Source organism: Bos grunniens, chromosome 29, assembly GCF_055505025.1.
Source record: "Bos grunniens cultivar Pamir isolate PY7600 chromosome 29, Bosgru_T2T1.0, whole genome shotgun sequence".
NCBI classification, from domain to species: domain Eukaryota; kingdom Metazoa; phylum Chordata; class Mammalia; order Artiodactyla; family Bovidae; genus Bos; species Bos grunniens.
Window position 1 is genome coordinate 45,948,308 of NC_141193.1, and position 25,644 is coordinate 45,973,951.

The window sequence follows — 25,644 nt, forward strand, 5'->3', positions numbered from 1 at the left end:
GAGGAACCTCCACTGACACTTCCTTATCACCCAACGACTATGGTTTCACATTAGTGTTCACGCTTGGTTGTAAATTCTGTTAGTTTTCACTTATGTATAGTGACATTGTATTCACCTTTATAATATACAGAATTATTACACTGCCCCAAAATCTTTTGTGATAATGTATTAATCAGTCTCATCACCCTTAACCTCTGGGAATCAAGGATTATTTCATTTTCTTCATATATTTCTCTTTCTGGAATGTCTTATAGTTGGACTCATGAAGTATGTATCCTTTCCAGCTTATTTTTGTTCACTTAGAGATATGTATTAAAGGATTTTCTATGTCTCCTGCTGGCTTGACCGCTCATTTCTTTCTAGCACCAAAGTGTCCAAGAGAAGTTGGTGAATGGATAAGGAAGCTCTGCTTTCAAGTTTTGTGATTATGAGCAAAGTTGCTATAAACATCCCAATGCAGGGGTTTTAAAAAATGGATATAGATTTTCAACTAATTTGGAAAAATACAAAGGAGGTTGATTACTGACTTACATGGTAGGGGGATACTTAGTCTTGTAACAAACTGCCTTGTTGTCTTTCAGAAGACTTGTACTGCTTTGCATTGCCATCAGCAATGAATCCAAGTCCCTGATTCTCCATCCTCTCAGTATTTGGTGATGTCCTTCTTTGGGATTTTGACCATTCTTGTTCATGTGCTGTGGAATCTCATTTCTATTTGAAAGCCCTTTTGCTTATCAGGTATTTTAATTTTTTAACTTATCTTTATTTTCTCTTATCCTTTGTCCCTTGAGTGAGTCCCCAGGCTTTTGCTCATTTCTATGAAAAACATGCTGTGGTGAGACTGATTGGAAGGCAAATTGGGATGCGGACTTTGTTGCTGCTCTTCAGTCCCTGTCCATCACCATCTCCTGGAGAATGCTCAAATTCATGTCTGTTGAGATGGTGATGCCATCCAACCATTTCATCCTCTGTCACCCCCTTCTCCTCCTGTCTTCAATCTTTCCCAGCTTCAGTGTCTTTTCTAATGAATTGACTCTTTGAATCAGGTGGCCAAAGTACTGGAGTTTCCCCTTCAGCATCAGTCCTTCCAATGAATATTCAGGGCTGATTTCCTTTAGGATTACCTGGTTTGACCTCCTTGCTGTCCAAGAGACTCTCAAGATTCTTCCCCAGAACCATAGTACAAATGCATTAATTCTTTGGCACTCAGCTTTCTTTATGGTCGAACTCTCACATCCATGGAAAAACCATTGCTTTGAATATACAGACCTTTATCGACAAAGTAATGTCTCTGCTTATTAATATGCTGTCTAGGTTGGTCATAGCTTTTCTTCCAAGGAGCAAGTGTCTTTTACTTTCATGGCTACAGTCACCAATTGCAGTGATTTTGGAGCCCAAGAAAATAAAGTCTCTCACTGTTTCCATTGTTTCCCCATCTATTTGCAATGAAGTGATGGGACTGGATGCCAAGGCCTTATTTTTTTGAATGTTCAATTCTAAGCTAACTTTTTCACTCTTATCTTTCACCTTCATCAAGAGGCTCTTTTGTTCCTCTTCACTTTCTTGCCACACAGGTGGTGTCATCTGCACATCTGAGGTTATTAATATTTTTCCTGGAAATCTTGATTCCAGCTTGTGCTTCATCCAGCCCAGCATTTCCCATAAGGTATTCTGCATATACATTAAATAAGCAGGGTGACAATGTACAGCCTTGACATATTCCTTTCCTGATTTGGAACCAGTCCATTTTTCCATGTCTGGTTCTAACTGTTGCTTCTTGACCGGCATACAGATTTCTCAGGAGGCAGGTAAGATGGTTTGGTAGTCCCATCAGTTTAAGAATTTTCTATAGTTTGTTGTGATCCTTATATCAAAGGCTTTAGTGTAATCAATGAGGTTGAAGTAGATATATTTCTGGAATTCTCTTGTTTTTTCTTTGATCCAAAGATGTTGGAAATTTGACCTCTGGTTCCTCTGTCTTTTCTAAATCCAGTTTGTAAATCTGGAAGTTTTTCGTTGAAGTCTAGCTTGGAGGATGTTGCATATTACCTTAATTGTGACAAGAAACTTCATAATGCTCAACATGAATCTCAACTCAGAGGTTGGGCCAGTTTTCATTTACATGTTTAAGGGTAAATGAAATGATAGAAGTGTCATATTCCAAGCAGGCTATGTTTCTCTCATATGTCACATAGGACAGTAACTTTGCTTTCCTTTCTCCACAGAAACAGAGAATCACACACACTGCTGGATTTCAGAAATTACTCATCTTCTTTATCTTGAGAGTGTAGACACTGGAAATTCTACTGAGCAGTCTGAACTGCTGTGACCATATAAGTGTCCCAAAAACCTAGAAATAGTTTTGCCCAAAAGCCGAGATGACTAGTCCAGAGAAGATATTGTGCAGTTACTGGAATGTATTGAGAAAAACATTCCATTCAATGATAGACACATGTTTAAAAAGACCTAGTCATTGATGAACTGGAAAAAAAGTAGCTTTTAAAGATTTTTCTGGGGAAATGTGCAAACTCAAATGGTTAGAGAAAAGGAGTACGTCAAGGATGTATATTGTCACCCTGCTTATTTAAATTATATGCAGAGTACATCATGAGAAACACTGGGCTGGATGGAGGAAGCACAAGCTGGAATCAGGATTGCTGGGAGAAATATCAGTAACCTCAGATATGTAGATGACACCACCCTTATTGCAGAAAGTGAAGAAGAACTAAATAACCTCTTAATGAAAGTGAAAGAGAAGAGTGAAAAAGTTGGCTTAAAGCTCAACATTCAAAAAACGAAGATCACGGCATCTGGTCCCATCACTTCATGGCAAATAGATGGGGAAACAGTGGCTAACTTTATTTTTCTGGGCTCCAAAATCACTGCAGATGGTGATTGCAGCTATGAAATTAAAAGACACTTACTCCTTGGAAGGAAAGTTATGTCAACCTAAATAGCATATTAAAAAGCAGAGACATTACTTTGTCAACAAAGTTCCGTTTAGTCAAGGCTATGGTTTTTCCAGTAGTCATGTATAGCTGTGAGAGTTGGACTATAAAGAAAGCTGAATGCTGAAGAATTGATGCTTTTGAACTGTGGTGTTGGACAAGACTCTTTAGAGTCCCTTTGACTACAAGGATATCCAACCAGTCCATCCTATAGGAGATCAGTCCTGGCTGTTCATTGGAAGGACTGATGTTGAAGCTGAAACTCCAATATTTTGACCACATCATGTGAAGAGCTGACTCATTTGAAAAGACCCTGATGCTGGGAAAGATTGAGGGCAGGAGGAGAAGGGGACGATGGAGGATGAGATGGTTGGATGGCACCATCGACTCAATGGACATGGGTTTGGGTGGACTCTGGGAGTTAGTGACGGACAGGGAGGCCTGGTGTGCTGTGGTTCATGGGGTTGCAGGGTCAGACACAACTGAGAAACTGAACTGAACTGAGAAAATTTTGAACTTTCAAAGAATTAGTCTTGGAAGCTAAGGAAAGTGTTAACAATACTTACGAAAGCATAAAAAGCAAAAACCCTTATTTCTTCAAGAAGTCCCTGACAGCCTACCTCCAGTTTTCCAAAGTGATGTGACCCCAGTACATCCAAAACACCCCAAGGTGAACAACCGTGAGCCGACCAGGGTTCTGTCTGAGGAACACAGGAGGTGCCAGAGCAGTTGAAGGTGAAACATGGTCAGGATCTTGAGAAAGAGAAAAAGGATTTTAGGGAGAAAATGGCTCTATTTAGAGAATAGCAGCCTGATCAAATCCCAAACCCCAAGAAATCTGATGTCCCCTAAGGAAGCCAGAACAAAGTGCCAGAGATGTTTCAGGAAAATGTGCAAAAAGTGAAGCCTCCTTCGGAAGACAATTTACCCATGAAGTGGAAATTCCACGGAGAGCCCAAGAAGCCCCCAGTGAATGGCTATCACAAGTTCCACCAGGATCTCTGGTTAAGCAGGGAGCTGAAAGTGGTGCCCCCGAGGCAGCGCATGGTGGAGAACAGTAGACGCTGGCAGTGGGTCCCCCAGGACCAGAAGGAGCTTTATAAGAAGCAGGCAGAGGGATTGCAGACACAGTACAAGGTGGACCTTGATCTCTGGCTCAGGACTCTGCCTCCTGAAGAATATGCTGCTTACAGAGAGGCGACCTGTGCTAAGCGTAAGAACATGAGCGTGACAGGGGGCCCGAACCCCAAGATTAGAAGGATGGGTCTGCAGTCCCCATCATCAGGGAATCTGCAAGGAAGACTTAGAGAGGACCCGGGGCTTCAGGCTGCAGAGTTAGCATCATCAGACACGACTGGAGAACATTCTGCCTCAGGGAGATCAGAGGAAAATGAGGAAGAGGAGGAAGGCAGCCACTCCTCAGCCCCTAGCAGTGAGGATGAAGATGGAGATTCTGAGCCAGAGGACCACGGGTCCAGCTCATTGTCCTCAGGGGACTCCTCTGACTTGGATTCCAACTGAGTTTAGTTCACAGCCTGAAGGGACAGAGAACTTTCAGCAAATGTCCATGGCACCTGCAGCAAACTGAAGGGCTCTTCTGCCTGCACCTTTTCATTACTTTCCTTCTTTCTTCATACAAGGTAGGACCTGTTGGAAAGAAGGCGTCTTGTGCTGTAATTTCTGGCCTTTACATCTACCCCAAGTTCACCTTGAGAGAAAGTCAATGCAATGACGCCTCGTGGAATAAACCCTGAGCTGACTGGGCTGCAGGATCCCTGAACTATACTGAGCTCCCTGAACTGAAAAGGTTTGCTCTCCTCACCCTCTGCCTGCCAGATGTGTGAGGGGCTCCAGGGGTCTGTGACCCACCTTCTCTGTGACCTTGTCCCTCAGGACTCAGGCAGTGAGCTGGGGAGGGAAGATCTGATTGACTGGAAATAGACGAGTTGCCTTTAAGAACATTGTGAGACTCTTGATGTCTCTGTCCCTTCTCTCTGAAGTGAGGAGCTGGGCCTTCCTAACCTTGGAAGAGGGGCTGGGCATGTGGGCAGCAACATTTTTATATGAATATTCATCCTGTTAGTTATCAGTGACATTTTCTTAATAATTTCAAGAACTAGAAATTAAAAGTTTGTATCCCCTCCATTTGAATTAGCTTTTCCTTAGACCAGCCTCCTTTGACTCGATGGTACTAATTTTCTTGGCTACATCTAAATTTCTTCTGGTTTCTGCCCGAACCCCTTCCTCATGCTTTGTAAGGGAATCATGTTTTTACCATACACTCAATTTACTTGTATTATACTATGAGATTATATGTGTTGTGTATAAATATTTTAGGTCACAAGTTACTGAACTGTTTTGGAATTCATGTACCAGTATGACACTGCTTTTATTATTTTGGTTTATTGATATATATGAAAATGTATTGAAAGATAGTGCCATCTCATTAAACTTTTCTAAACATTCCTGGCTATTTTCAGCTTTGATTCTCATGGACAATTAGTATTGCACAGGTAGTTGTGTTCTTATATATGAAAAGTGTTGAGTTTTGACAGTTTATCTTACTCCTTGATGTCTTAGTGAAATATTTTGCTCTGTGTACATATACCAGTGGGGAACTTCTGTACAGCACATTAAGTCTGCTCACTGTTATGTAACAGCCTGGATGGGAAGGAAGTATGGCGGGAAATGGACACATGTATATGTATGGCTGATTCTCTGCTGTTTACCTAAATTACCACAATATTTGTTCTTCTTTTTTTTTTTTTTTAGATTAATTCACTTATTTTTCACTGCACTTGGTCTTCACTGCAGTGCAGAGGACTTCTCTAGTCAGGGTGAGCTGGGACTAAGTGCATGGACTTCTCACTGGGGTGGCTTCTCTTGTTGGCAGCATGGGTTGCAGGGGCACAGGCTCTCGAGCATTGGCTCACTTATTGCAGCGCATGGGCTTAGTTGCTCTGAGGCATGTGGAATCATTAGAGACCAGGAATCAAAACCACCTCCCCTGCACTGGCTGGCAAATTCTTAACCACTACACTACCAGGGAAGACATACCGCAAAGTTGTTAATCAGCTATACTCCAATATAAAAGAAAAAGGCTTTAAAGAAAGAAACAGGAAAATACAAATGCTACATGAATATAGGCTAAACTTCCGAATTTTTTAGTAGAAGAGATGACGTTGGTTAAAATGATAAAAATCTATGTTTATCTGTTGATTCATCTGTACATGAACTGGGTATTCCAAAGTCCAATCATATAGGATCTAATTTAAATTATGTTTTGAGCTAAAATAACTTGCTCACAGTTCATGTTAACTGTTAAGTGGATTTCTTAACAAAATATTAAGTGTATTTCTTTCCTCTAGGAAAATCTAAGCGTATCTTTGGTTGAAAAGACTCCTGGAGAAAATCAGGAGGCACTGCTCACTGACTGCCAGACAGCGTCTCCCATTTATTCTAGAAATGGAATTGAAGCCAAGGATCTAGCAGCTCAGCCCCAGAGATACTTTTGCCTCTTTGGCTGTGGGACCCAGCTGCTCAACGTCATTAGACCTTTCTTTTCAGAACCTGCCCAGCCTGCACTTCTGATCCCTTCACTGTGGAAGGACAGGTGTGGGGCAGCAGCAGGAGGAAAGAAGGGGTCAGGGACTCACCCCTGAGAATCTCAGGATTCTCAGTCTCCCCTTTCCTTGTCTGCAGCCTCTCTTTCAATGAAGGGCAGGAGTTCTTGAACTCTTTGGTGCTGGAGTTTTTTCCGAAATTCTTGCCAGCTTTGTCTAGGAGCAGAGCCCATGGGATCCCTGGGGGTACAGACACTGGCGGTGAGAGGTGCAGACCCTGTAATGAAAGGAGAGAAGGACAGCGCTAGGCCCACCTGTCACTCCTCCCCACAGAGCCTCCAGGGCTGACTTCTGGCTGAACAGAGACGAGCTCCGTGCTTTCCCTACCGATTCTCCAAGTACGGGCGCCCTCTTGGGTCCTCACGAAAAGCGTCATCTCTGGAGAACACTATGTGGAGCTGTCCAAGTTTGAGCTCCTGCAGAGGCAAGGAAGGGGATAGGGACCGGGGACTGCCCCGGAAAGGTCTGTAGGGTCCCTGTCCTCTTAGAAGTAAGGTCCCATGGGCAGCCCACACTTGAGCACAAGGCTGAGCCTCTAGTGGCCCCTCAAATGCTGTGGGCAGGTTACCTTTGTGTGGACACTTGGATAAACTTCCTCCAGTGTCCAACCCCATATAGAGCCACCAGGATTCCTTGGTATAGCCAGGTGCTTCTGTACCCAAAACACTTTGTGAGCTCCTGGAGAACTACAGTTTTAAAGCCCTGTATTCCCTTCTGGTCCTTGCACCTTGGCTATTCATGTTTTTTTTCCAGAGATGATGGAGTAGACGTCTTTTCCTCAAACGCTCTTGAGATCCAGTTTTGGAGACGGGAGGTCTTTCCACCACCAGCCCCTGTAAGTAGGTGTCTGAGGCTCTGTAGCTGAATGAGCTAGGTCTACTGACGCCTCCTACTTGTAACTCTGTGCTGGCCAGGGGGCTTCAGTGAAGTGGGAATCTCCACAGTTTGCTCCAAGAGGCCAGAAGGTCCTATTGCCATCCAGCCTAGAGCTGAAATTATTGGAGCAGTTTCCCTCAGGTACTGGGTGCCTGGACAGTACCTACCTTTCTGTTGAACTTGGCCTTCATCTGCCCTGGACATGCATGACACCTTTAACTTGAGCTAGATCATAGAGGTGCATATTCCCTGGGAGCTCAGATGGTAAAGAATCCGCTTGCAATGCAGGAGACCCCAGTTCCATTCCTGGGTTGGGAAGATTCCCTGGAGAAGGGATAGGCTACCTACTCCAGGATTTTGGGGATTCCCTGGTGGCTCAGTTGGTTAAGAATCCACCTGCAATGCGGGAGACCTGGGTTTGATCCCTCAGTTGGGAGGATCCCTTGGAAGAGGGCATGGCAACCTAACTCAATATTCTTGCCTGCAGAATCCCCATGGACAATGGAGCCTGGCAGGGTCCATGAGGTCTCAAAGAATCAGACGTGACTGAATGACAAAGCACAGAACATAAATGTAGTTAAATATTTTTCCAAGGAAAACATCATAAAGCTAAAAGAAACAAAATGATTTTGCTTTTAAAGCATAACAAACAAATAAAACAGTGATACATATTTACTTATGTTACTTCTTTTTTTAAACAAAATGCACTGCCTTGCTTGTAGAAATAAACTCTTGTTAAGCAACCAAATGTCAATTTTCTCATTTGTAAATTCAAATCTACCTGGGGAAGAGGTCAAACTTTTATGCCAGATTAAAAAAAAAAAAACGGAACAGGAAGTATTAACATTCTAACTATATATCTAAAAATGCATACTGAACTTTATTTAACAACATCTAAATAATAATCATAGAATAATATGCACCTTAACATCATTTTTAACTGAATCATAATTTACATACAACCTGCAGACGCTCCTGTCAAACATCAAAACTCCAGTCAGGGCTTCCCTGGTGGCTCAGGGGTAAAGAATCCATCTGACAATCCAGGAGACACTTTAAAAAACAAAATTAAAAAAAACACAAACGTTTTCTTTTGTATTGAAATATAGCTGGTTAACAATGCTGTGATGTTTCAGGTAAACAGGGAAGGGACTCAGTCATACACACACACGTGTCCATTCTCCTGCAAACTCTCTTCCTGTTCAGACTTCCACATAACATTGAGAAGAGTTCCATGGAAGCATGAATTTGATCCCTGATCTGGGAAGATCCCATATGCCCTGGAACAACAAAGCCTGTGCACAACTGTTGAACCTGTGCTCTCGAGCCCAGGAGCCGAAACTACTGAGCCAGTCACCCTCAAGTCTGCGTTCCACAAAAGCAGGCAGGGCAATGAGATGCCCTCCCACCAACACTAGAGAGTAGGCCCTACTTGCCTCAACTAGGGAAAAGCCCACACAAAAATGAAGGCCCAATACAGACAAAAGTAAATAAGTAAATAAATAAAAATTATTAAGAAGAACAACAAAAGGCTCCAGTCATAGTCCATGCCAGCCTCCTAGAAGCTTTTTGGGAAACTCTGGGTGCTCTGTCTGACCTCAAGTTAGGGCAGTGGGGCCCTTAGCAAACAAATAGCGTATGACAATGCTGAAAAGTCCAGGCCAGGGAAGAGCTTCTCTGGCCTCAGAAGCCAAGACCCTGTAGATTCACTGGCCATATGTTTCCATGCTTCTGCTGCAATAAGTGTGCTGTGTGTGTGTGTGTATTTGTTGGGAGCAGGGATACTGGGAAAGACTGATTGGAATCACTGCCCTCCCTGCCACGCCCACCACACCCAGGGCTCTGACTCTTTTGCTAACTGGCTGATGTGAAAAAGTGATGTCGCTCAGTCATGTCCGACTCTTTGCGACCCCATGGACTGAAGCCCACCAGGCTCCTCCATCCATGGGATTTTCTAGGCAAGAGTACTGGAGTGGATTGCCATTTCCTTCTCCAGGGGATCTTCCCGACCCAGGGATCAAACCCAGATCTCCCACAATGCAGGCAGACACTTTACCATCTGAGCCACCAGGGAATCCCGACTGGTTGATACTCTCCCCAATTTCTGGGTATGCCTCACTGTGCAAGCCTGCTAAACCTCTGGTCCTGCAATTCCATTCTCCATGCTCACTCCCTGCACTCCTGATTCAAGGCATCGGATAGGACACAGGATCAGAGGGGTCTGAGACCACTCCAGCCAGGGAAGGACCAGCACCCTCTGTAACTGCACTATACTGTGTTGCCTATCAAAATCTTATATTCACAAAAATAAACTACCAGGAACATCTCATAATCTTTCTTATGTAATTTCTCAACAAAGTGATATACACAGAAAAGTATATTTAATAACTTTATTTTTAATAGCAAAATAGATGAATGTTTGAAAATATTACAAAGTAGGGAATAGTTTAATAAAAAAAATACTGATCAAATTCAATACAATACCAAAATGATTTTTAAAATAATAATTGAGTCTGTGATAGTTCATGTGTGTTTACTAACTTAAGAATACTTTGAAACCAATGCATCTAAATGACAACAATCATTACAAAATAATTCATACACTGAAGAAAATTAAAGATTAAAAGGCACAGATTTTAGTCAAGCTCACATATGATGATTTAAGATACCAAAACTTCAGTATTATTATTAATAATATTACCGTATTATTAGCATTGCAATCAGTAATATTTCCTAAAATGATTCATTGAGAAATAGAGTGCATAGTTAGGTCATTTTCTGGATGGGCAGCTCTGTGCACGAAGTTTAAAATGGGAAAAGTTGTATAATTTTTATACTTAATTATGCTAAATGGCATATTGCCTTGCTATAGATTTCTGTTATTTCAACCTGGCTAGGCTGAAATGGCAAATAAAGGGGGAAACAATGGAAAAACTGACAGAATTTATTTTCTTGAGCTTCAAAATTACTGCAGCAAATAATTACTGCAGCAAAAATTACTGCAAAATTACTGCAGCAAATAATTACTGCAGCAAAAATTACTGCAAAATAACTGCAGCCATGAAATTAAAAGATGCTTGCTCCTTGGAAGAAAAGCTATGACAAACCTAGATAGCATATTAAAAAGCAGAGACATTACTTTGTTAACAAAGGTCTATATAATCAAAGCTTATGGTTTTTACAGTAGTCATGTATGTATGTGAGAGTTGGAGCATAAAGAAAGCTGAGTACTAAAGAATCGATGCTTCTGAACTGTGGTGTTGGAGAAGACTCTTGAGAGTCCCTTGGACTGCAAGGAGATCAAACCAGGCAATCCTAAAGGAAATCAGCCCTGAATATTCATTGGAAGGACTGATGCTGAAGCTGAAGCTCCAATACTTTGACTACCTATTGCAAAGAGCCAACTCATTAGAAAAGACCCTGATGCTGGGAAAAATTGAAGGCAGGAGGAGAAGAGGGTGACAGAGGATGAGATAGTTGGATGGCATAACCAACTCAATGGACATGACTTTGAGCAAGCTGCAGGAGATGGTGAAGGACAGGGAAGACTAGTATGCTGCAGTCTATGGGGTTGCAAAGAGTCTGACATGACAGCAACTGAATAACAAAAGGCTAAAATACAAGGATTTAAGGTAGTTGATCAGTTACTTTATAGTACATTCACATCTCTTGCAATTTTTCAATCAAATACTAATTTAGGTGATGCTGTGAAGAGGTTTTAAGAATGAAAAGTCCCTGATATTGATGCCAATGTAGGATGATTATGCAGGTGCACCTGATTTAATCAACAGGAGTCTTTAAAGAAGTGTATAGAAACTCCCTGAATAAAATTCCAGACAAAGGGATCTGTATAATTTCTATTGTGCCAACCTCCGGTGGACAACAACTTTGTCCTCAACAATTTAGGTTCCAGCCTGTTTGTGTTTTCCCTCCCGACTAAGTGCCCTAATGTCCTCAGCTTGCTTAGGCAGTTTCCATAACCATCACCAGAGGCAATTCCTTATGAATGTGAATTCTTTATCTTTTTCTCTCTTTCCTACTGCTCCTGCTTCTCTAGTTGAACCCTGCTGAAACAAACCTGAAACATTTATGACAGCTATTAGCATAACCTTGAAAGGTTTTTGCTGAGCCATGAAAGACACTGGGATTCTTGGCCTCCAGAGGAGAGGATTCAATCCAGGGCCAGTGACAAGGCTTGATTACTTGGAGCTTTTACGTAATAAAGTTTTACTAAAGTATAAAAGAAATAGAGAAAGCTTCTGACATAGACATCAGAAGGGGCAGAAAGAGTGCCCCCCTGCTAGTCTCTACTGCTGCTGCTGCTGCTAAGTCGCTTCAGTCATGTCCGACTCTGTGCAACCCCATAGACGGCAGCCCATCAGGCTCCCCCGTGCCTGGGATTCTCCAGACAAGAACACTGGAGTGGGTTGCCATTTCTTTCTCCGAGTCAAATATTTGGTTACCCTGAAATACAGATTTAATAGGAAAGTGAAAAGTGAAAGTGAAGTTGCTCAGTCGTGCCTGACTCTTTGCGACCCCATGGACTGCAAGCTACCAGGCTCCTCCGTCCATGGGATTTTCCAGGCAAGAGTACTGAAGTGGGTTGCCATTGCCTTCTCCACTGCTAGTCTCTAGCAGTAAGTTGTATACCTATTAGCAGGCTGCTAATTAAAGAAAGGATATGTCTCAAAACTCAGAGAGTGGTACCAGGCCCCTCACCCGCAACATGAGATAACATTAGCACAAGGTGAGTCATTCCAGGCCGTAAAATGATTGACATGAGTCTTGAAGAAAGGCAGGTTTCCAAACAAATGCATAGCTTTAAGAAAAGAATTTCCATAAGAATTCTGCATTGGTTAGCTCAAGGTTTGAGAAAAGGTGGAACCAGGTGTCATCATGTCAACACAGAATTTTGAAAGAAACCTCTTTTTAATTTTGCATACAACAGGGAAAAAAAATCTGACACTTGTAGTTTGTTTCCTCCTGCCACTTATGAGAGAGATGAAAAAAGTCTGACCCTTGCAGCTTATTTCCTCTGTTTGGGGTCCCCTAGCCTTCCTGCCTGTTACCCTCTCAAACTTAACCATGAATGTTATAGTCCATTGACTGACAATGCCCCTCCCAGATATTAGGATATATATACCCAAAATTTTCATCAATATTTTCATGCTAGCATTTGAAATGAGTGAAATTATATAGTAGTTTGAACATTCTTTGCCATGCTTTGGAGTTGGAGTGAAAACTGACCTTTCAGTCCTGTGGCCACTGCTGAGTTTTCTAAATCTGCTGGCATATTAAATGCAGTACTTTTACAGTATCATCATTTAGGATTTGAAATAACTCATCTGGAATTCCATCACCTCCACTAGCTTTGTTCATAGTAATGCTTCCTAAGGCCTACTTGACTTGACACTCCAGAATATCTGGCTCTAGGTGAGTCACCACACCACAGTGGTTATCTGGTTTATTAAGACTTTTCAGTACAGTTCTGTGTATTCTTGCCAGTTCTTCTTAATCTTTTCTGCTTCTGTTAAGTCCTTGTGGTTTCTATCCTTTACTGTGCCCATCTTGGCATGAAATGTTCCCTTAATATCTCTAATTTTCTTGAGGAGATCTCTAGTCTTTACCATTCTGTTGCTTTCCTTTGATTCATTGTTCACTTAAAGAAGTCTTAGCTCTCATTGCTATTCTCTGGGAATCTGCATACAGTTTGATATATCTTTCCCTTTCTCCATTGCGTTTTGCTTCTCTTCTTTTCTCAGCTATTTTTAAGGTGGTGACTGTAGCCATGAAATTAAAAGATGCTAACCCTTTCAAAGAAAAGCTATGACATACCTATACCATATATTAAAAAGCAGAGACATCACTTTGCTAACAATGAGCCACATAATCAAAGCTATGGCTTTTCCAGTAGTCATGTACAGATGTGAAATTTTGACCATAAAGAAGGCTGAGTGTCGAAGAACTGATGCTTTTGAACTGTGGTGCTGGAAAAGACTCTTGAGATTCTCTTGGACAGCAAGGAGGTCAAACAAGTCAATCCTAAAGGATATCAAACCTAAATATTCATTGGAAGAACTGATGCTAAAGTTGAAGCTCTAGTACTTTGGGAAGAGGCGACTCATTCAAAAAGACCCTGATGTTGAGAAAGGTTGAGGTCAAGAGGAAAAGAGGGTGACAGTGGATGAGATGGTTGGGTGACATCACTGACTCAATGGATGTGAATTGAACAAACTGATAGTGAAGGACAGGGAAGCCTGGCACACTGCAGTCCTTGGGGTCAAAAAGAGTCAGACACGACTTAGGGACTAAACAACAACAGGAAAGAAATTCACTCATTTGCAGTTTTGCTTTCCCTGATTTCAGTTACCTGGGTGTCAAAACCTTGTTCAAGAAATATTAAATGGAAAATCCCAGAAATAAATAATTTAGGTGCATTTAACTGTGGGCCATTCTGGGTAGTGGGATGAAATACCATACCATCCAGCTCCATCCCTCCAAGAACAGGTATCCTCCCTTTGTCTTGCTTATCCCACCCTCGTTGACTTAGTTTTTGGGTTAGCTTCTCCTAAAAATCCCATTGGGTGTATTCAAGCAACCCTTATTTTGTTTAATAATGGCCTCAAATTATAGTACTGGTGATAGTGGCATTTCGGATATGCCACAGGGAAGCCATAGGGTCCTTCCTTTAGGAGATGGTTTCTGTCATTCTCTTTTCCCTTATACTATTATAATAAAAAAGGACGTGTGAATTCTGAATTCTCTTAAGGAAATGCTTATCCCAGTCTTCAGAGCAGTGGCAACTTCCCTGCAAATTGATTTTCACCCTAAGGGTGAATATATGTATAGGACCCTGTAGATTATAAGAAGGAGAAGGTTGCAGGCTGACCGGGGTCTGCTGGGTGACCAGGTCTGTCTATGTTGTGCAAGTTCTGGGTCCCTATATGGGGGCTCAGGAGGTGAGAAGTACATGTTCATATTGTGGTGAATATAGTAAGCTCACAAAAGAAGTGAATAATCACAATATATATTCCTGACACATGGTTTCAAGACAAGAATTTATTGTCAGAAAGATGGAAGGCAACAAGTGAAGTTTGCCTTTGACACTATCTTCACATGGAATAACAATAAAGGAGGGTTCATTACAGTAGAAAGAGCCTAAAGTCAATGAAGTGTTCTGGATTTACAGCACTGGAGAAGGGCTCTCTAAGAAAAGGAGTCCAGAGCATCCCATCTGGGCTGTGAGTCAGCCTCCTCACCTGTGGCCAGTACAAATGAAGGGCCTGACAGGGAAAGTGCACACGCCATCATCGTACCTCCAAAGGAGGGTGCGCTTGGCAACATCCACAAAACTAATACTCCCACTGTCACAATCAAGGAACACTCCAACCCTGCCCAGAGGTCTCCCTGTGTACAGAGGCATGGTGGGGGCTGTGGTCCAGAGTTGGTAATGATCATCCTGCTTCACACACACAAGGAGAAATTTGTCCCTATTGGACTCGTCCAGTATGCTGTCGTCCTTTCTTATCCAGGAATCCTTACAGACGCCTACAGCCCAGTCCCAAGAGCTGTCCACAAGCATCTCCCAGTACTGTTTGCCAGAGGTGAAGCTCTGGGCTCCCCATGCAGCAAAACACTTTGATGTTCCACCATCCAAAGACACATGGAGGCTGTCATGTTCATACATCAGATTTCTTGCATCATTGAACAGCCTGAGGTGCTGACTGCTTACATTCATTGCTGAATGAAAAATTGACTGTGTAGAGATGAGAAAATAAAGCAGTAAAAATCAATGGTAAAATCAAAAATTCTCTACCAGAGAAGATAATCTATCTAGAGTCTCACTGGAAATATATTTTAAGATTGGAAGGTCAACTCTGATTAGAAAATATTGCATATAAATATTGCCAGCATATCTGCTAAGGAAGCAACTAATTAAAATGAAAAAAGCTTCCTACAGGTTCAGAGATTATAAATTAGAGGGAGGTCACAGTTACTTCTGGATGGGCATTTTCCATGACATCTAAAAACCTGAGTACCTACTCACTGATCACCTCCAAGACATGACAGTATATATCTTACCTCCACCAACACTGTGCAGGGAAAAAAGCATCATAGAATAGAGAACTGATGATCATTCTATCATCTCAGTTAAGTTAGAAAATGAACACTGAAGATGTGAAGCCTAAGGACAGCTTCTTCAAAGTGGTTTCTTTGTAAGAATTTTCTGACTTTGATCTGTAGTTCAAACCTGAGGCTTAGTCGTCCACTTTCTGCTAAGTCACCCTCCAGGATGAGGTTTATCATGAAGCTCATTGTGGCCTCATCAACCAACCATTTGCTTCCTTGTGATTCCTACATTTGATTTTTCAGGCTTATGCCTTTGGTCAGATTATGCCAATGGAAAAACACATCATACATTTAATCACTAAAAAACTTTCAATGAAAAATATGTTTAAGACTTTCCTCATAGCACAGTGGATAAAACACTATCTGCCAATTTACCAGACTTTCCTAACCTGGGGAGATTCCACATGCCACAGAGCTCCTGAGCCCATACACCACAACTACTGAGCTTGTGCCCTAGAGCCTGGGACTGCAACTACTCAGCCTACATGTTGCAACTATTGAAGCCCAGCAGCCTAGGGCCTGTGCTCTGCAACAAGAGAAGCCAGTGCAAGTAGAAGGCCGAAGAAGATGGGCTCCACTCACCACAACTAGAGAAACCAACAAAGACCCAGTGCAGTAAAAAATAAATAAGTAAATATTTTAAAAATAACATGGATAGAAAAAGAAAAGGATATACTCCAAAAAAATGTTTTAAAAACTCTACCTGCACTTAAACTCTAAAATTGGAATATCCTATATTAATAACCAATTTTCTAGGATTCACTGAACTGACATTGTCATGATATTTCTAGGGATCAAAATTCACATGTTGGGAGCATGTGAATTTTTTCATTAATACATTGTTTTATGAAATTTAAAGATGATTCATGAGGCCTGAAACACATGAGTCCCTGTACCAGCCTGCCTGTATTCTGTAGAGGATTTTTGTGACTCTGTGACCACACATGTCTGTACCAGCCTATTTGCCTGCTGTTCTCCAGCACAAGGTGAAAGATGAATAGAGAAAGATTTTCCATGGACACCATCACAGAAGGATCCTGCAGGACAGACACAGCAGGGGTGTCTGTCACTCCTGACACTCACCCTGGAAGTGGTTGAGCCAGCCCATCAGCCCAGACATAGGTGGTGCAGGGAGTTCTGGGAGCAGAGGCTGAGGCACATGCAGCTGTGCTGACTCACTCCTGTAAGAGGGAGATGGGGTTAATCCTTCTGCTTCCCAGGGCTTCTTAAACACAGCCTTTACTATTGTAAAGCATCCTCCAGCTCAACATTCTTCATCCAAATCCTTTTTCCACCCCCATGGAGTAGAACTGTGCCCTTTTTGGAAATTTATTGATATTCCCGGCATTCTTCTTGTCCTGGTTCTATCTCATTTCTCAGCATCACTTGCTTCTTTACCTAATGTCTGAAGCACTAGTCTTTGCACTTCTATGTGTCTGATTGCGGAATCTAAATCAGAAATAACTGGCCTTTTGGAAACTTGGTGCAGACACATGCACTCAAGCAATCTAGCATTATCTAGGTAAGTTATGTCATCACTTTGTTAAATGCTGCTTTATCTCTTTCCCAGCCCTCAGGTGCCCTCATCAGCATCTGAAAACTTACCATTTCACTTTGTCTTCCAATTCCTGCCAAGAAGAAAAATAAAAAAGACAATTTAGACTTCTTTATACATAGGCAACCAAGATTTGGGTTGGCAAAACTTCAGTAGAGTTCTAATCATCACCACCAGAAACAGTCTGAGAAATCTGTTTTCCTCTTCTTTGTTAAAAAAAAAAACAACAACAAAACTCTGGCACAACATATTGCATATGGACAGAATAGCATTTTTTGATGAGTTAACACAACAGGATGAAAGAGAAAGGACAAGATTGGTGACTATGCAGCTCTCTGAAAATTGATCTATCATAGGACTTTTCCCTGAAGGGTAATATGCTCCAAACTAAGGGCTAATGAAAACTGGGATGTCTCAACAGAAGTTGGAATATATATATGCACTTTCCCAAATTTCTCCCTTTGCACCTTTGAAGACCAAAAGTTTGAATGAGAGTATATAAGATGTTCCTTTCTGGTTTTAATAGAAGCAAACAACAAAATATTTTGAGAATGAAATATTCCCTGGGGAGTATACACACTGAGGAAACCAGAAGGGAAAGAGACACGTGTACCCCAATGTTCATCGCAGCACTGTTTATAATAGCCAGGACATGGACGCAACCTAGATGTCCATCAGCAGATGAATGGATAAGAAAGCTGTGGTACATATACACAATGGAGTATTACTCAGCCATTAAAAAGAATATATTTGAATCAGTTCTAATGAGGTGGATGAAACTGGAGCCTATTATACAGAGTGAAGTAAGCCAGAAAGAAAAATACCAATACAGCATACTAACGCATATATATGGAATTTAGAAATATGGTAACAATAGCCCTATATGCGAGACAGCAAAAGAGACACAGATGTATAGAATGGTTTTTTTGGACTCTGTGAGAGAGAGTGAGGGTGGGATGATTTGGGAGAATGGCATTGAAACATGTATATTATCATATGTGAAATGAATCTCCAGTCCAGGTTTGATGCATGATACAGGATGCTCGGGGCTGGTGCACTGGGATGACCCAGAGGGATGGTATAGGGAGGGAGGTGGGAGGGGTTTCAGGATGGGGAACACATGTACACCTGTGGCGGATTCATGTCGATGTATGGCAAAACCAATACAATATTGTAAAGTAAAAAAAAAAAAAGAAAAAAGAAAAGAAATATTCCCCAGGGAATGTCTAGAAAAGAATACTGTAAAACTTGCTCAATAATGATGTACATGAGTTGCAAATATACTTATGCTTTATATACTTTATCTATAATATTTCCAACTAGGAGAAACTCCCACCTTAGTTGCAGGAGATGAGTGTACCATGTCATAGGAGTCAAAGGTGTGGACTTCAGGTAATATATTTTCAATCTCATCCTCAATTCTCACCTGGAGTAGCTCCATGTCTTGTTTAGAGCACATTTTTGTGAGCTCCTTGTGTATTACTCTGAGCTCTCTCTTCTTTCCAATCATTTCCTCTTGTCTTCTTGTGAGCTGCTTACATATGCTTTGGCCTTCACTTATGATACTGTCTACATAATAATCTGGAAGAAATGGCCATGTCATCTGGTAAGTTCTCCAAATCATGTCTCCACATTGATATACATAAAACTGTTGGGAGATGGATTTCAACAGCATTAGTTTGCTCTGATTCATGCTTTTGCCCATGAAGCTATATCCATACTAAATTCATCAACTTCCTCTTCTGGAAAACCATGTTCATTCCTCTTTCCTTCATTTATTTTACATTGTTTTTAACTAGATCAAAACCCAAACACACCCTTTCCTTAAATCACCTTCATCTAATTTATGAATTCCTGAAATTCTGGAAAAAATCTTTTCATGAATCATTACTTTCCTTTACTTCCTGTGAAATCTGAAAGAGCCCATGTAAGTAATTAAAATTTATGAGTGATTCCTATATCATATGCAATATCCTCATTTCAACTTTAATAAGTAAATTTGTATTTCATATAATGCCTCCTGGACTTCACAGCCTGACTGTTTCTCTTAGCAGCCATGTTACATTTTGCTCTCAGTGTTGGTATTCTTAGGAAATATATTCCTAATAATCTCATTGCCTGGGCTTAAACGGATATCCAGCCAAATAAGCCATTTAATTCTAGTGTCCTTTTCTATATCAATGGGTTTTCACTCCCCTGTAACTTCACAGGCTCCTTCCCACATTGTTTGGAAGGTCATTCATCTTCATCTGTGGCATATTCCCTCCCAGTATCGATGGACTCTCTCACTCATCTGTCTTTCTCCTTGTTCTTTCCCCCATGAGGTTTTGTTTAACATCTCACGTTTTCTTATTGTTGAATCAATATCACTCTCTAGCCAATGAGCTGTCACTTTTCACTTTGGCGGGCACACTATTAAAATTGCTGTTCAAGTTTGATTTGTATCATCTCGGCTTTTGTTCTAATCAGATTGAAGTACTTTGTGGTTCCCAATGAAAAGCCTTGTACTTTCTGAAATGTATTGGAGAAGGAAATGGCAAGCCACTCTAGTACTCTTGCCTGAAGAATTCCATGGACAGAGGAGCCTGGTAGTACACGGGGTCTACCCATAAAGGAGCCCCATAGTCCATGGGGTCACAAAGAGTCAGATATGACTGAGCAACTAACATACTTCAGGAATGTATGACTGACAGAAATCTATGCCTGAAATAACCCATGGATGTTTAAACATCTACTTGAATTTCAGAACTGGAATTGGTCTTAAACTTATGAAATTTTCCCCAAGATCTTGAATCATGTATGTGGAACCTTCCACATCACTTCGTGTGTCTCCACCTTAGCACTTGCGGCACATGCTTCTAATGGGTTTTTTGTTTACAGTTACTGATCTAACTTTGTCACAGTTATGGATTCTAAAGAGCCAAAGAGACATGGAATTGTTGGTTGAAATGGGGGACAGAATATTTTTTTTCTGATGGTGTTCAACCCATTCTCTAATTTCATGGTACATGGTGATTTCAGCTCACATTATTAATGGGTAAGTTTCTAGCATGACTGCCTCAACCTGTTAAAAGGAAAAATACATTCTCCTACTTACTATCCAATGGTCAATCCCTTTGCCATTTTTCTTGAGATTTCTCTCAATTCCTTGGATCTTTTCCCATAATGATCTCATTTGGTTGGCTACCTTTTCCTATAAAAGAATTATGAAGTTTAGCATAAGAAAATGCAAATACATTGAGGTTTCAGAGCCCAAAGTTTTGCAGTGTACTGAGTGTCATTAGATACAGGTTCTTGAGAGAGACACTGAAGACCATGACAGGTCATCAGGTTTCCCTATTCTTCCCCACTAATGATCTGTTGTATGAAATTCTACACTGCAGAACCACACACCATTAGGTAATCATCTGTCTAGGTATGATTAATTTTCAGATAATGTGACTCCTTGTATCAGAATTTGGTCTAGTGATGCTTGTCACCTCCTAATTCTAACGTACTGGATCTTCCTTCTTTGTCCAGGATTAGGAAACCTGTATCCAAAGGACTGATGTTGAAGCTGTAACTCCAGTATTTTGGCCACTTGATGTGAAGAACTGACACATTTGAAAAGATCCTGATGTTGGGAAAGATTGAAGGCAGGAGGAGAAGGGGATGACAGAGGATAAGATGGTTAGATGGCATCACCGACTCAATGGACATGAATTTGGGTAAACTCTGGGAGTTGGTGATGGACAGGGAGGCCTGGCATGCTGTGGTTCATGGGGGTCACAAAGAGTCGGAAAACTGAACTGAACTGAATCCAATGGAAAATGCTTTTTGAACTTGAGGGCATTAGAGCTGAAGATTCTCTCTTAAAATTAAGGTCCTAAAGTGCCTCTGATTCTCTGACTTCTCAAGTGGCTCAGTGGTAAAGAATCCCACCTGCCAGTTCAGGAGATGCAGGAGACCCAGGTTCGATCCCTGGGTGGGAATATCCCCTGGAGAAGGAAATGGCAACCAGCTTCAGTATTCTTACCTGGGAAATTCCATGGACAGAGAAGCTTACCCCCATGATCTACAGCCCATGGGATCCCAAAAGAGTTGGACAGGGCTGAGCCACTGAGAGTGCAACATAGTGCCTTTAGCATAATAAAATGTCACCTAAATAATTTCAGTTAGCTTCATCAGCTAGCCATTGGATACAAGTTCCCCAAGTCAGATATACTGCTCTATTTTATTCACAGCTTTATTATTGCTAACTAGATCTGTATGTGGCACTCAGTAAAGAGAGGATTTAAGCATCATCATTTTAATCTCTTATGTGTACTGTCTGCTAACTTTCAAAGTGTCTCAGAGTTATCACTCACCCAGGATTCCTCAGCAGCCTCTTCAATGAAACAGTGTCTGTAAGTCTTGTGCGTCTGGCCTTGAGAGCAGACCAAATACAGCAAGATCTTGTCGGCTTCACAGAAGATCTTCTTTGTCTGCTTGTGGGTCCCACACAGGTGTTCCTCACACTTCAGGAATTGCCTGAGATTGGCTTTTCTGACAATGGACACCAGATTCTTCTGAAGAAAACTGGTTTTGAGGTTTGTGTGTCCTGATCATTGTCTTCACACTGGACAACTGGCAGGAACTTCGGCTTGTTCCCAGAAAAGACAAAGACAGGACCTACAGAAGCTGTGCCCACAGCCTATGGTGACTGGGTCTAGAAGGAAATTCAGGCAGATGAAGCAGGTGAGCTCCTTCTGGAAGGGTTCTGAGATTTCTGAGTCCATTTTCCTGAAGGAAGAAAATCAGGACTTTATTCCTCTTCTGCAAAGACACAAAGGAGCAAGCAAAATTAGACTGGGGGGGATGTGACTCAATTGTGCAACTGCATTGGGAACAGAGAGGATGCTTTGATGCAAACGGAAAACTGAGACAAAAAGACAGCTCTCAAGAGCTGTAGGAAGTCTTCAAAGCTATCAAACCAAAACTACCAACTTCTTGACCATTTCTCCCCTACCTAACAGAGAAGCTCAGTTTTGCTGAGGTCTTGTTTTTCTCTGTATAGCATGAGCTTCTGGAGTTGGATCTAAGTGATAGCTCTTTGTGGTGGGTCCTGGTTGCCCTAAACAATCAATCACAATGTTCTAGGTCAGTCATTGATTTATGCAAGATACTTGCCTACTTGTAGTTTCATTATTTCATCTAATTATCAGGCATTTCCCCTTAGATGCTATTTTATTATTTTTTTTAATCTCAATCTGAATCCATATCCCCATTTTTTTCCAAATCACTTTCTGAATGCATTCAGTGTTGATAGGGAGGAGACAAATCTTGACAAATTAGATACTATTCTAACCAGAATTGACATATAAATATACTAATTAGTTGAAATTTTCTCCCTATCCTCACAAGCAAGTTAAAAAAGAGAGAGGATGTTTGTATCTTCCAATCATGAAAACTATTTTCAAGTACCCCTTTCATTTTGTAATCAGATTAATTTTCCATGTTATGGTAATAATGTTACCAAAAACAATTATGCTTTTAAAATTTCACTTTGTGAAAAATTGGGTCTTTGTGTCTATACTATTTAAGTAGAGAAGTGCCTCTAACTGTCTCAAAGTTCTAAATGTTTAGCAGTGTCATTTTTCTGCCTACTCAAACATTCCTTCAGTTCAGTCGCTCAGTCGTGTCTGACTCTTTGCGACCCCATGGACTGCAGTACGCCAGACCTCCCTGTCCATCACCAACTTCTGGAGTCTACCCAAACCCATGTCCATCGAGTTGGTGATGCCATCCAACAACCTTATCCTCTGTCTCCCCCTTCTCCTCCTGCCCTCAATCTTTCCTAGCATTAGGGTATTTTCCAATGAGTCAGCTCTTCGCATCAGGTGGCCAAAGTATTGGAGCTTCAGCTTCAGCATCAGTCCTTCCAATGAACTGATCTCCTTTAGGATTCAGGACTGATCTCCTTTAGGATGGACTGGTTGGATCTCCTCACAGCCCAAGAAACTCTCAAGAGTCTTCTCCAACACCACAGTTCAAAAGCATCAGTTCTTCTGTGCTCAGCTTTCTTATATAGTCCAACTCTCACATCCATACATGACTAAAAATTTCAGTCAGAAAAAGTGTATTTCTGAAGGGCCAACTGGTACCTAATTTTAAAAATATTTTCTGCAAATCTTTGTATGCATCATCTACTTCTGTGAGAGTGAAAGTGTTAGTCACTCAGTTGTGTCTGACTTTTTGCAACCCCATGGATTATATCCCACCAGACTCTTCTGTCCATAGAATTCTTAAGGCAAGAATACAGGAATGGGTTGCCATTTCCTTCTCCAGGGAATTTTTCCAACCCAGGATTAGAACCCAGGTCTTCTGCACTGCAAGCATATTTTTTACCATCTGAGCCACCTGGGAAGCCCATCTACTTCTATAATGTAAAATATTATCTCTGCTGTATTTATAGACACACTCCACTTTTAGGGTAAATGATGATTAAGTACTACTTATAGAATCAAGTAATCTGAAGAAGAGAGAGAAGCCTGGCCTGCTGAAGCCCATATGGTCCTTAAAATGCATGAGGACAACTAAGAAAGAAATACAATCACAGAAGTAAAATGAATGCCCTTAACCATTCCACAGTGCATGTCAAGACAAGCTAATAAAACCAGAACAGAATCATTTCACTAAATTGGTAAAGAATGTTGTTTCATTTTAAAAACCCTCATCTTACTGATAAATCAAAATTAGGAAATTTAGTTTGTTTTCCCTCAGAAGAGTCCCAGGAGCTGCTCTGTGGTGAACTGTGTACTCACCTAAGGAGTTGTAGAAACAATAACAATTTATTTGGACATTACCTGGACAATAATATGAAGTTGGGTCAGGGATTAAGGGTTCCAAGTGTGGCCACCTCCAGATCCAGGTGAGCTCCCTCTCAGTTTTGGAAAAGACTGACTTTGGCTCCTGGAGTCTCCTTATATTGAGTCTCTGAATCCCACTCATTTGTTCATCAGTCTTCTGATGGTGTTAATGTGGATGATGAGATTTTCTGAAACAAGACAAGATTGTCTAACATCTTGGCTTATCTTCATAAACAATCTCCACAAACACCCTCTCATCAAGAGCTACTGATTGTACAATAGACCCAATGTCAAATATACTTTGATATGTGAGTTTCTGAATTTCAATAATTTTTATTTTTAACCAAAGAATTTGAAAAGATTATTTCAACACTATATAGTGAGGTTTGTTTAAACATATTCTATCATGGAAAAATAGTTTGATTTTATTGCTTGATTTTTAAATTTTAAAGGAACTCTTTAAGGTAGAAACTCCGTGGCCACCACTTCAGAATGGAAGTTTCTCTTGTCCTTCAACCTCACGCTCTGGGTCAAGCCCCCCAGTGCCTCAGAGCAATGGCAGGATGGGGATGCTCTCTGCCTGGTGCTCTCCCAGCTAACTCCAGGGGAAAGGGTCAGTAGACAGAGACCCCAGCTCAGACATCATTTTAGGCCAATGTCATTAATAGGCTACTTTAGAACAAAATAGAAACAACAGCCACTACATTGAAAAAATTAGGATAAAAAATATTTTGAAATGATAGCCCATATCCTCATCTTTCTTTTCTGACATATTTCCCACTGAACAATCACATGGAGAATTCAGAGTTCTGGAAAGGGGTAGGAATCATGACCCCATCTTTAAGTTTTTCAAGACACATGTACCTTTTATACATATTTCAAGTGGCTGATGGTTCTTAGAGTTTATGAGTAAACTTTTTAAAATGACCTTGTACTGCAAAATCACAACCATTCTTTAATGGGAGGTGATTCTTGTTAACAGTAACCCCAGGGCCTTAATTTCCAAGTCTTAACCAAGTTTTTTTTACCACCCTCGTTTCCTAAATGAAGTATGGCAATGTAGGTAATTATGACAATAATACAACTTGCTATAAATTAGTCATAAAGTTTTCTTACGGATGCTGACAGGAAAGCAATTTCATTTCTCTATGTTTCTGTATTTTACAAAATGATGGTAGACACAAGTGAGGTCACCAAACTCAGGTATAAGTTTTCCTCTTGCAGAAACACGGCACTGGATCTCCTCAGAAGAGCTTGAAGACAGGACTCAGCCCAGAGCTCCCTGTAGAGGATGAAGTTGGTCTTGTCAGACCCTGTTTAATTAATAGTCTGTCCCTCAGGCAGCAGCTAGGAAGATAGATTAGTGTAAACTCTGTAGTTTAAAATTAGGATAATGATCTTACTTATTTCTGCAACCTCCATCATGGTAGCCCTTGGATTGCTTTAGTGCCTGAATGAATAATCACAGAAGATGAGTCCATGTTATAACATAGCTGCTGCCCTCACTACCCTCTTTGTCCTCTAGCTCTCCCAAGTTGGCATGTCGTGAAGCCATCATGAGTCTATACACCAGAAAAGCTGTCAAATATAAAATTAAATCTACTTATTCTATTGTAAATGTGTGATGAAGACCACCCACAGAGTAAATGTCTTAGATAGACATTTAGAACTCAATAAATTGATTG

The 25,644-nt window shown here is 41.1% G+C and overlaps 2 pseudogenes across 1 annotated transcript; one reads left to right on the forward strand and one right to left on the reverse strand.

Moving 5' to 3' along the window:
* Window positions 1-2,083: 2,083 nt before the first annotated feature.
* Window positions 2,084-4,543, forward strand: LOC147342586 (upstream-binding factor 1-like protein 1; annotated as a pseudogene).
* Window positions 4,544-14,428: 9,885 nt separating this feature from the next.
* LOC147342587 (tripartite motif-containing protein 43-like) lies at window positions 14,429-24,112 on the reverse strand (annotated as a pseudogene). Its single transcript, XR_015157394.1, has 7 exons — window positions 23,957-24,112; window positions 21,479-21,926; window positions 20,230-20,325; window positions 18,559-18,780; window positions 17,183-17,205; window positions 16,661-16,758; window positions 14,429-15,203 (listed from the first exon to the last, which is right to left on the reverse strand). The product of XR_015157394.1 is annotated as a tripartite motif-containing protein 43-like (transcript).
* Window positions 24,113-25,644: the final 1,532 nt, after the last annotated feature.